At 42.5% G+C, this 13,050-nt stretch overlaps 1 protein-coding gene across 3 annotated transcripts in view; it reads left to right on the forward strand.

Moving 5' to 3' along the window:
* Positions 1 to 11,483: 11,483 nt before the first annotated feature.
* CD274 (CD274 molecule) overlaps positions 11,484 to 13,050 on the forward strand; it is a 21,720-nt gene continuing 20,153 nt past the window's right edge. For 2 of the 3 annotated variants that reach the window (XM_029920487.1, XM_029920488.1), the window contains exons 1-2: positions 11,484 to 11,541; positions 12,693 to 12,868. The gene's annotated coding sequence lies outside the window, so the exon portion shown is untranslated. The remainder of the gene's footprint in view (positions 11,542 to 12,692; positions 12,869 to 13,050) is intronic. The other variant, XM_029920490.1, reaches the window with a different exon arrangement.

The raw sequence follows: 13,050 nt of genomic DNA on the forward strand, positions 1-13,050 counted from the left end.
GGGAATCTCAGCCAGCGCGACCCGACCGGGACTCGCCCGGCACAGCCTCGGGATTGGGCGGCCTTTACAGCGATTCCGAGGCTCAGCCAATCAGCGCAGCCCTTGGCTTCCTTAAAGAGACCGCTCGCTTGCCTGCGGCCTAGTGTGCTCAGTCCCGCCAGGTGCCTGGGACAGACCGGCAAGGTCAGAGAGGCAAATTCGAACCAACAGCGGCTCAGCTGCCAGATATTGAGGGGAAGGAGAGGGCTCAGTGAGGTTTCTTAAGTTACCCATGTATGAGATCCCTGCTCCTGCGCCCAGCTGAGACTCTATATAGAGTTTAAGGAGCCATCTCACTGTTGGTTACCCTCCAGAATGTCAGCCACCCCGCTGGGTCCGTTTTCCAGAACAGAATGTGTCTGATGAGAGGTTGTCACTTGCACATATAATCCACAGTTGCAAACATTTTTTTTTAAAGTTTAAGTATAATTGACACACAATGTTACATTAGTTTCAGGTGTATATCGTGATTGACCAGCCTATTACTTTGTACTCTGCTCACCACACATGGAGCCGCCGTCTGTCACCAAAGAACCGGACTATATTCCCTAGGCTGTGCCTTTCATCCTCCTGACTTACTCATCCCATAACTGGGCGCCTGTGCCTCCCACGCCCCTTCACTCATTCTGCCCATCCGCTTACCCCTCTCTCCCATCTGGCAACCATTGTTTTTTTTCTCTGTTTATGGGTCTGTTTTTCCTTTTGTTTGTGTATTCATCTGTTTTGTTTTTTAGATTCCACATATAACTGAAATCATATGGTATGTGTCTTTCTCTGACTTACCTCACTTAGCATAATACCATCTACTTCCATCCACGCTGTTAAAAAAGAGCGAAATCTTATTATAGATGAGTAATATTCCTGTGTGTGTGTGTGTGTGTGTGTGTGTGTACCACATCTTCTTTATCCATTCATCTGTCAATGGATACTTGGGTTGCTTTCATATCTTGACAATTGTAAATAATGCTGCAGTAAACATAGGAGTAAATATGTCTTTTTTGACTTAGTGTTTTTATTTTCTTGGGATAAATACCCAATAGTATAGTTACTGGACCATATGGCAATTCAATTTTTAATTTTTTGAGGAACCTCCATACTGTGTTTCACAGTGGCTGCACCAGTTTGCATTCCTACCAACAGTACGTGAGAGTCCCTCTTTCTCCACATTCTTGCAAATACTTGTTATTTCTTGTCTTTTTTATTCCAGCCATTCTTACAGGTACAAGGTGATATCTCACTGTGGTGTTAATTTGCATGGTTTTGATTTCCCCTGATGATTAGTGATATTGAGCATCTTTTCACATGTCTGCTGGTCATCTGTAGGTCTGCTTTGGGAAACTATTCAGGTCATCTGTCCATTTTTGAATTGGACTGTGTCTTTTGGTGTTGAATTGTATAAATTCTTTTTATGTTGGATATCAGATATATCATTTGCAAATAATCTTCTCCTATCCAGTAGGTAGTCTTTTTTTTGTTGTTGATGGCTTCCTTTGCTGTGCAAAAGCTTTTTATTTTGTGGGCACCTGGGTGGTTCAGCCAGTTAAGCATCTGACTTTGGCTCAGGTCATGATCTCGTGGTTTGTGAGTTTGAGTCCCACGTCTGATTCTGTACTGACAGCGAGGAGCCTGGAGCCTGCTCCAGCCTCTGTGTCTCCCTCTCTCTCTGCCATCCCCAGCTTGGGCTCTGCCTCTCCCTCTCTCTGTCTCTCTCTCTCTCTCAAATAAATAAGCACTTAAAAATTAGGGAGAGGGGGGAAAGCTTTTTATTTTGGTGTGGTCCCGGTAGTTTATGTTTGCTTTTGTTTCCCTTGCTGGAGGAGATATATCTAGGAAAATGTTGTTAAGGCCAATGTTAAATAAATCACTGCCTATGTTTTCTTTTAGGAATTTTATGGTTTCATCTCTCACATTTAGGTCTATAACCCATCTTGAGTTTGTTTTTGTGTATGGTGTAAGAAAGTGGCCCAGTTTCATTCTTTTGCATGTAGTTGTCCAGTTTTCCTAGCACCACTTGTTGAAGAGACTTTCATTTCCCCATTGTCTTTTCTGGCCCCATTTGTTGTAGATTAACTGACCATATAAATGTGGGTTTATTTCTGGGCTGTCTATCCTGTTCCATTGATCTATGTGTCTATTCTTCGCCAGTACCATACTGTTATTCCTTATACTACAGTTTTGTAGTATATCTCAAAATCTGGGATTGTAATACATCCAGCTTTGTCCTTCTTTCTCAAGATTGCTTTGGCTATTCTGGGTTTCTTGTGGTTCCATACAAATCTTAGTATTTATTCTAGTTCTGTATAAAACACTTGGTATTTTGATAGAGGAAGCATTGAATTTGTAGACTGCTTTGGGTAGTATGAACATTTTAATGATATTTGTTCTCCCAGTCCATGAGCATGGAATACCTTTCTCTTTGTGTCATCTTCAGTTTCTTTCATTAGTGTTTTATGGTTTTCAGAGTACAGGTCTTTCATCTCCTTGGTTAAATTTATTATTAGGTGTTTTATTCTTTCTGTACAATTGTAAATGGAATTGTTTTCTTAATTTCTCTTTCTGCTCTTTTATTATTAGTGTATAAAATGCAACTGATTTCTGTATATTAATTTTGTATCCTTCAACTTTACTGAATTCATTTATTAGTTCTAATAGTTTTTTTTGGAGTCTTTAGGGTTTTCTATGTATGGTATCATGTCATCTATAAATAGTGACAATTTATCTTCCTTACTGATTTGAATGCCTTTTATTTCTTTTTCTTGTCTGATTCTTGTGGCCAGGACTTCCAGTGCTATGTTGAATAAAAGCGGCAAGAGCGTGCATCCTAGTCTTATTCCTGATCTTAGGGGAAAAGCTCTCAGTTTTTTACCACTGAGTATGATGCTAGCTGTGGGTTTTTAATATAAGGCCTTTATTATGTTAAGGTATGTTCCCTCTAAGCCCATTTTGTTGAGGGTTTTCATAGTTATAAACCTTTTTTTCCAAGAGAATATTAAATAATTCGATTACATATGATGATGGATGATACACAAGCTTTAATCCCATCTGTAATTTTATCTGATACCATAATTCAATTTAGATATATTGCATAGGATATACCAAAAATCATATTAATAACCAAATAAACTATGGGACTTTACTTAGGTGACCCTTTTAATGGTGAATTCCAGGTCACGAAACATTAACTGTCAGTTCGACCACACCAGTGTTTGTGGAGACAGTGGCTTCTGTGCCCAAACAGGTTGCAGATCAATTTCGAATGGAACCTGGCTTCCCTCTGAAGGAATTCTAACTCCACATTGTTGGGGTGGTTTACCGAGATGGCTGCAGAGTAGACTAACTACACAGCATATTTTTAAAAAGACAATTTATTCACCGTCATGATCAGATGATTACATTTAGCAATCAACAGCATGGATGCCAAAAAAAGAATAAAACCTACATTCAAACCCTTTGTTGGAATGCTTTACACTTTCCACAGAAACTAAAATAACCAGTTATACAGTTAGTCACAAATACAGTCCTCGAGTTTTTTTGCCCATACCCATGAATATTGTCTCAATAGTCTTCTTTTTAGCAGCTGGGCCCTGCCACCCCTGTGCTTGACCGAGTTCACACATCTGTTGTAACCTACAGCCTCCCTGTCACGTCCCTGGCTCTCTTCTCCTGCTCAGCTTTGTTTCCCAGCAGGAATTAAAGCCTTCTACTGCCACCATAGCTACTGCTGCTGCTGGGACCACCATAGCCACCTGGGTTTCCTGGTTTGGCAAAGTACTGGCCTCCACCGCCATAGCGGCCAGCACCTCTGCCTCCAAACTCCCCTCCTGTCATGGTCCAGAATTTGAAGAATGATTGTGTTAATTGCCAAAATCATCACAGCTTCTACCACCTCCTGTGTTGCTTTCATCGTTACCAAATCCGGTATAGCCATCCCCACTGCCGCCATGTCCACCACCACCTCGACTGCCACCAAAGCCACCTCACCCACTGAAGTGTCCTCCACGACCCACGTTGTCATTCCCACCCAAACTCCCTCCACGACCACCACCAGAGTTTCCAGAACCACTTCGCCCTCCTTGGGTGGAGGAAGCGCTAGCCATGTGCTTAGATAGAGCTTGCCTTACTTCACAGTTGTGGCCATTTACAGTATGGCATTTGTGAATGACAATCTTGTCTACAGAGTCATGGTCATCAAATGTCACAGAAGCAAAGCCTCTCTTTTTGCCACTGCCCCGGTCTCCCCTGCTGCTCTAAGGAATATCTGTTTCTTCTCACCCCCACCAGCAGTTTCCATCTTGCGTATGTCAAGTTTCTCTCTCAACCTCAGGGGGGAGTGCTGGAGGAACTATTGGTACTCTGTTCTGTGCTGCTGAATGACTTGGGAGAATAGCGCGTAGGTCAGCAGGCTTTAGCCCTGAGGAAGGTCCCTGCCCTTAGCCCTGGCTGACCTCCATACCAGTGGAGAAGGTGATTAATCACCCCCAGATTTAGCTTCTGAGTAAACAGCAAACCAACCTCCTAGGCTTGCCTGATGCTGTCACCCTGACCCTTAGTATTCTGGAGCTTGGGTCCCACATTCCAGACACTATTTGTTGAATGGCTGGATCCGGAAATCTTACCAGCATTCGTGTTTCCAACTGTGGGAGCGGGTGTGTTGTTAAGGTATCCTTTGTGCCACAGGAGCAAAGCCTTGTGGAGCTTCGATTCTTTAAGGGAGGACAACAACTGATAAAAGAAGTAGGGAATACTATTTGAGTGCAGACACCCTAGCATAAGCATCCCTAGATTCTATGTCAAACTCTGTCACTGTCCCTAATATAAATCTCTGAAACTATAGCATCTCTACAATAGGATGAAAGCCTTTTAACTTATTGGACTGTGAGGACTAAATGACATAATGTATTTAGGCAGTTCTCAGTGTCTGGCACATGGTTTGTATTCAATCACCAGTCATAACCAGCAACATTAGGGAGCAGAAGGGGCCGGAGGGATGGAGCAGTTACTAAAACCTGGCAAGAGCCACAGGTGTGGCGGTAGGTGAGGGCTGCCCAACAGGAGCGATGCTGTTCAGCAGAGGAAGGCAGTCAGTACTGACTGTTAGTCCAGCAGGGTGAGATTCTGTCCGTGGAGCCATTGCCACAACCTCAGCTCAGAGTGAGGACAGAGTGGAAAATAAAGGCCCATCTCTTTGTCCTCTTATACTCTGATATCCTGCTAAGGTCTTCCATTAGCTGGGATCTACCCAGATGCCCAAAGACGAAGGAGCCAGGTTCATGCAGTTTTTAGAGGTCAGCCTCCTGGGCACAAAGACTGCTGAGACAAATGGAAAATGTTCAGCACCCCATTTCTATAAACTTTGATCATGTTTGGAAGTCCTAGTTCAAAAGAAAGGAATGCTTCTACCTCAGGGCTCAGTTGTGGTTCTGTTGAATTGGAACGTGGAACCACCCCCTTCATCATTTTGGTTTCTCATAGTGATGGAACTGGGATACGGATCCCAGTTACCAAGGGGAAGTTGGGCTGCAGCTGTACAATCAGGGCAAGGGGAACTGTGCACGATGACCAGAGACTCACTGGGCACATCTGAACACCCCCATGTGCAGTACTAACAACGGTCAGTGGATAGCTGCAGGAACCTGATAAAGCTGACTCTAAATTTCAGAACATACAGAAATTAAGTATCACCACCTGGTGTATCACCACACCAGGCAAAAAAATTCCTGATCTATGAAGGAACTGCTTAGGGCAAGGGAAACATAAGTGAAGTAGGAAGTTATAATTATCAATTTTAGCCTTGCAACTAGCTGTTGAGATAGACAGACATGTAAAATGTTAATCATTTCTTCCTTGCCCCCCTTTCCTTGTTACCTTGTATCAAGGCTGCTGGTGGAGACAAATATTACAATTTCTAGATCAAAGTATACCCAAACTGACATCGCCTCAAAGCTGTGTAGTAGTTGGTGGGATTCTGATTCTCATGTGTAGGGGATGAGCTTCAGCTCACATGAATCAAGGGAAGAACAACTGCTGAGTGGCAAAACAGGCAGACCATCTGGATTTTCTGTTTGCCTTTTCTCATATCCATTATTCCTTCCCTGCCCTGCTAAATGCTTCCAGAAGCAGAACTTTTTGGAGAGTGTCATCTGGGCTCGTCACAGCTCGTTTTGTTTCCATTTATGTTTGGACAGTGGGAAGAGGGGACTGGAGGCAGGGGGTAAGAGGTAGATATGTTTTCTACTTTCTTTCTCTGGGACTGATGATCTAACAGCGGTCCTTTCACAATTGAATTCTTGATCAGAGGCCTCTCTCTTGTGGCTCTAGCTCATGGAGCGTCCCTCCTCTGCATGTTAGCCCAGATGTGGTAGGGACTTCCCACTGTTGCTAGTTGTTGATGGTTCAATCCCAGCTTCATTGTGGGATGCCACAACTTGATGGTTCTCTTAATCCTACCCACCCCCTCTTAAATAGTGTCTTCATTAATATTTCTTCCATTGAACCCAGTAGAATTCCAATTCCCAATGGAAACCCAATGGACATACTTTAAACTGTATACCTACATTATACTCTTGTATATATGATGTTCACAATTTTAAAATAGAAGTGAAAAAAGTGGCCACAGAATATATTCCTTGAGAATTAAGAGAAATCTAGGTATAGTTATTGAACACAATGGAATATAGGTAAGAGGATTAAAGGAAATTATTTCAGCATCAAATGCCATATAACTTCAGGTGCTTGGGTGGCTCAGTTGGTTGAGTGTCCAACTCTTGATTTCAGCTCAGGTCATGATGCTAGGGTCATGGGACTGAGCCTTGTGTTGGCCTCTGTGCTAGATGGGGAGCCTGCTTAAGATTCTCTCCCTCTCTCTCCTTCCCTCTCTCCCACTCTCTTAAAAACTGTATAACTTTAATGGGTATGTGTATTATTTCTAACAATGAATTTGTGAATGTGTGTATGTGTTTACACACACACACACACACACACACACACACACACACAAATAGGTCCTCTAATCATTTTGCATGGTAGCATAATGATTTTCATGTTGTTACATAGCATTCATACATCCCATTTTTTAAAAGGAGGCTCCACACCCAGCATTCAGCCCAGCATGGGGCTTGAGCTCACAGCTCTGAGATCAAGACCTGAGCTAGGATCAAGAGTTGGACGATTAAGCAACTGAGCCACCCAGATGCTCCCATATGTCCCATTTTAAAAGGTGTATGATTTTTTGCAAGTATATATACAGTTTTCGTTGTTGGATTTTTTTTGCTACTGTCAATAACACCATGATAATGAGCTTCATATATATATAACTGTTTAATATGTTGATTGTAAATCCTGGGTTAAGTAGTACACATATTTTAGAATTGATTGAAAATCCTCAACTCATTGAAAGTCCTTTCCCCCAGGACAGTAAAATTATTCAGTATTTCCCTGTACACCATAAAGTAGTATTTAAAAAAACAACATTTTTGAAAATTCAACGTGTGTATAGTAGTATTTCCTTTTAACAGAGATGCTTTCTCAAGGAGTATGAATTTCTCCATCAATCTGAGAATGAAGTTTAGCCAAGAACCTCGGTCTGTAAAGCAAGGCATCTAGTTGCACAGTGTGGCAGAAGCTCTTCAGTATTAAGCTTTTCTGGAACAGTTCCCAAGCTGTGGGGAAGACAGTCTAAATTATAACCTTACACTTGAATCATGGAGCATGCTTACAGCTTGGGCACAATTTGAACCAGCAGAGAACAGCACTGAGTTTTATACATTCCCCCACGTCCCCCCAGCCCCTGGCAATTTCTAACCTGCCTTCTGTCTCAATAGATTTGACCTATTCTGGACGTTTAACATAAATGGAGTCATACAACGTATATGGTCTTTTGCCTCTGGCTTCTTTCATATGGTATAAGGTTTTCAGGTTTCATCCAAGTTGTGGCAGCTATCAGTGCTTCATTCCTTTCTATGGCTGAATACTGTTCAAATGTGTGGATGTACCACCTTTTGTTTATTCAAAATTGAGGTATATTTGGGGGCGCCTGGGTGGCTCAATCAGTTACCCTGCTGACTTCAGCTCAGGTCATGATCTCACGGTTCGTGGGTTCAAGCCCCACATCGGGCTCTGTGCTGACAGCTCAGAGCCTGGAGCCTGCTTCGGATTCTGTATCTCCCTCTCTCTCTGACCCTCCCCTGCCTGCACTGTCTCTCTCTCTGTCTCAAAAATAAATAAAAAAACATTTTAAAAAATTAAAAAAAAAGAAAGTGATGCTATACGTTGCTGAGGTATGCCATTGAAATGGAGTAGAGATGACAGTAATTAAGGGGGCAGCAGAGTCAAGGGAAACTTTCTCAGCAGGTGCGGGGGCGGTTATATTTCAGAGTGTAATGTGAATCAAACCAAGGCTTCACGTGGCTCAGTCCAAGCATGTAATGGCTTTCCAAGGAAGCATAAACTGACAAATGAAATACTGAAAAATAATACTTAAGCTTTCTTAAGTTCCTGAAATATGCTCAGCAGACTCTAAGATCTTCTCTATATATTTCTCTCATTCCCAATTTTGTCCACTCACAGTAGCTATTGATATTTCTCCTCCTTCTCAACAATGAGGTTTCATACCACTGGACTAAACCCTGGCTAACTTCCTCTTTCTCTAGCCCATGCGGCTCATAGGACTCTGCTCTCTGCCTGTGACTCTCAGCCTCCTGCACCCCTGAGCAATTCAGCATGAAAACCCTTTTTAAAAAACTGAGAACGGTTCCTGAATTCTGGTGAATAAAATGATCCACTTTATTACCTATTCCCTTTCCTTTGCAGCTCTTCACAGGAAGGGCACAAGTTATGTTTGTGCTACCCAAAGACACCAAAAAACCATACCCAGACCTCAGTCTTAATTCTCTTTCTCCTGCTCATATGGCTGGCATCCCTGGAAATGCTGTACCACTGGGCCAGCTGTAGTCCATGGATTTCTTCTAAGTGAGCCTGGGAGTGAGCATTTCGATGTTAGAATAAAGAATGTATTCTTCCCCATGCCAACTCCCCATCTCCCTCTTGCCCTCCGTAAACACTTCAAAAATGATGAGCTAACTGGGTTAAATCGTTTGTGGTCATAGCAGGCATTAACTATCCCCTTTACCAAGACCAGTCAAATGAGGATTATTTCCAGAATTATTGGAGTCTGTGAAATACAGGGTGATAGATAGCAACCCTACTCTACCAGAAGCAAAACTAGGACTACCTTTCCAACCCACATTTAGGCCAGCTCTTGTGGGTTATAGGGGAACTGCTTATCTTTCCCGCCCAGCTCTCTCTCTGCCGAAACAGAAAGACCTTAGTGTCCTTTCAGTAAAAGGTGGGGAAAAGAAAAAAAAAAAAAACTACTTCTCATTCTATTATGATGAGTCTGCAGTCAGGAGTGGCAACTTAAGTAGGTTCTCAACCCACTGACTTGGATGTGACTATAACCTTTGAATAAATTAGTCTCTGAAGAACCTCTTATTCAGACCAGAAAACAAAAATCAATTGTTTCCTTTCAAGGAGAGGCTTTGAAGACCTTTAGATATTGAGAACTCATGTAGCTCTTGGTTTAAATCTAAGTGTGAGTATAATATAATACTTCTAAATTTTTTTTAATGTTTTATTTATTTTTGATACAGAGAGAGACAGAGCATGAAAGGAGGAGGAGCAGAGAGAGAAGGAGACACAGAACCAGAAGCAGGCTCCAGGCTCTGAGCTAGCTGTCAGCACAGAGCCTGATTCGGGACTCGAACCCACAAACGTGAGATCTGACCTGAGCCGAAGTCGGAGGCTTAACCGACTGAGCCACCCAGGCACCCCTATAATATAATACTTCTAGAGGTAATTCCACAAGAGACACTGGAACTAAATCATGCCCTTAAGTCAAGTGAAATGACTCAGAGGGGACTGTTTGACTTATACGACATTCACTTAGGTAACTTTTAGTATATGGTATTAAATCAATAAGAAATATTTCCTAGTATCCTCTAAAAGGGTAGCTCCCAATTGTAAACTTTATTTTTAGTGGCCTTCATTTCATTTACTGAGATAGCTTAGAATTAAATTATTTCCCGTAGAGTCTCAAAGTCCGACAGCATTGTTCAAGTCATAATTATTTTTGAGGGATTATTAATTCCTGAGGACAGAGGACATTGTTGGAGATCTCATCTTTGTTTTCAAGTGCCCACAGCATGGGAGCTCCCCTTCAAAGGCTAGATGGGACTCTTCACTGGCCAGCCTTCCTCCCACAGCTCAGGACAGGAGGAAGGCAACAGACACAGTGTGAGTGAGAGAAGACAGCTGCTGCTCTCTGGCCATCCCCGCATGTGCATTACTCCTGTGCTTTAGACAGTTGTGTGACCAGGGCAAAGTGTTCTCCGTGAAATCTGTTTGGCACAGATGTACAGGTTATGAAGAGAATGGTGAAGGAGGAGCCAACAGAGGCAGGGCTTGCAGATGGGAACAGAGAGAGAGAGAGAGAGAGAGAGAGAGAGAAAGAGAGAGAGAGAGAGAGAGACAGAGAGAGATGGGCATAACGGGGCAGCGGTTTACAGTTGCACACAATCAAAAATAGAGCGTGGAGACACATCTGGACGTTGTCTATATAGTAATAAAATGCATTGGTAAACTTTCAACGCAAACCTAGCAGGTTGTTAACATTCTTAATCTCTTTGTTTTATCCTGTTTGTGATGATCAAGAAAGTTTACTGGAAACTGCTCCTTCACAAGGAATTTGCTAACAGCATTTCAAGCCCAGTTGTTAAGTACCTGGAATCTATCCTCCTTTTAAGAACAGGACAAACAAAGATCATCTCCTTATTTTAGGGGCAAATGTGGAAGTTGGACAGGCAGAGCTAGAATGAAGGGTGGTAATGATACCCATTACCCAAATTAGAGGGAAGGGTGTTACATCTGCAGTTGCAAAGAACTCCTGATTCAGTTTTTTCTTAAATGTTATACCATCAGTTTTCAGAACTTTATGTGCACGTGAACCAGCCAGAGACGGACCGCCCCCGCCCCAGAGAACTGGATTCAGCAGAGACCTGAATTCTGTACTTAAACACCTACCCCAAATCAGTTGTGGTGCGAGGGAAGCTTAGAAATGCCCTGAGAAGCAGCACCTTGGCCGTGATGAGGTTTTTCCTCTAAAGATGAATAGACTGAGAGGGGCGCGAAAGGATATGGCCACACAGAAGACGACCTGGCTGCCTCGGGCCTCATCGTGGGCTTCCCACGGGTCTCCTTCTCAGCACCCCTCCGTCTGCCTTACCCAGATCACAAAGTCAGGATTGGTTTGATTCTCATATATTTTTTAGGCTTTTTAATTTTAATTCCAGTGCAGTAACATACAGACTCTCATGTATTTTTTGAAGTGATAAAGTCTCTTTTTTTCTAAACACATCCTGTTTTTGTTTTTCATTTTTTGTATCTACAGAATATATCAAAAACTTCATTGAGAACTTTGGGAAATGAACGGCTGAAGGATGAAAACAGGTGAGCCAGATGAATAAGATCAGCAATCATCAGATTACTAATATGTAAATCACAGGGCAGCAGTCTGAGTAAATACTTTCCATTCCCACCGTCAAGTTCAGAGAAAGGCAAATTCCATTCACTATCCCCCTTCTCTGTTGATCATTATGTAGAGCCTGGACATTCCTTTAGTAAAACTAACAATAAACTAAACACCCTCTCTCCCTCCTTCCCCCAGTTTTAAAAATTATTCATAGGTCATAGAGGCCATCTAAGAGAACAGTACTTAATCCTGACTACCATTCAGTAAACTAGCTGCTCAGGGTAACTTAGCTAGTTAGCAGCAGGTGGCTCTAGAGACCGTGTTTCCTCCCTCACACAACAGTCATGAACACACAGGCCATGAAATCTATGTCCTGGGTCTTAAATCTCATTTTTAGAAAAATGTAAGATAAAATAGAAAATATCAGAGAGACTAAAGTTGGGATAACACTGCCGTATTCACTGTGTCCTTAAAAAGAGATTTGAAAGAGGGAGCATCTCAGCTGAATCTCCAAGTCTATTTACAGTTTTATTGAGGCTAAAGAGAATTCCACACTCTCTACCAGATTTTTAAGGCAGTAGTATCCTCAGTATTTTTCTAGGTTAAAGAATAAAAACGGGCTATTCTGAGAATGTAAAAAGTCTTACTTGGGAAGCAAATGCCGTAAGTAAGGCAACGGACACCTCGATATTTGCCAGTTATGCAGTATTTTGAATTGCAGTTGAAATAAATAAGCAGGAAAGCCAAAACAAGAGTTCAGGTTATCAGTTTAAAATTAGAAAGAGGGGGAGATCCAGGGAGAGGGAGACAAGGAAGGAGGGAAGAAGGAAGGAGAAAGGGAAGCACCTAGGCGCCCAGCGTCACCTCTGTGAGTCACAGGGCGTTTAGCTGGGCTCCTCCGTCCACCTGAGGGGTTTTCCTCTGCTTCGCCTAGAACGTGCTAACCTACCCTAGACCCCCAAGGATGGCAAGACAGCGGGGATCGAGAGCATTCTTAAAAGGTGTAACTAATGATGGGAAGTTCTTTTAATGTCAAAGCAGCTGGTTTCATTATGTCGAGGAACTTTGAGGAAGTCCTCACAATTCACGTATTAATATATTTCCTATTACACACACACCTACTTTCTAGAATAAAAGCCAAAGCCACGTGGGCCTGCCATTTTCCTTTGTACGTGTTGTGGAATTACGTCCAGTCACCACGGAATGTCCCCTCTTCCTGTGGAAAGCTGTTACCGAACGCGGTGGGGGCCGGTGGGCAGAGCGTCAGGGGCCCGGGTGCCGAAGATCCCAGATATTCAGACATCGGTTTGCTTTCAACCTTTGTTTTATTTTATTTTTTTCAACCTTTGTTTTATTTTGTTTTTTCAACCTTTGTTTTAAAAGTATATAGGTAGTTATTAGATTTAGTACAGAACAGAGTTTAACAGATGATTTACAAGAAACCGGGCCGCTAGTTTCGCTTTTGCTTTCTTTCCAAGAGCGCAGCC

The sequence above is a fragment of the Suricata suricatta genome, chromosome 13 (genome assembly GCF_006229205.1).
Source record: "Suricata suricatta isolate VVHF042 chromosome 13, meerkat_22Aug2017_6uvM2_HiC, whole genome shotgun sequence".
Taxonomy (NCBI): Eukaryota; Metazoa; Chordata; class Mammalia; order Carnivora; family Herpestidae; genus Suricata; species Suricata suricatta.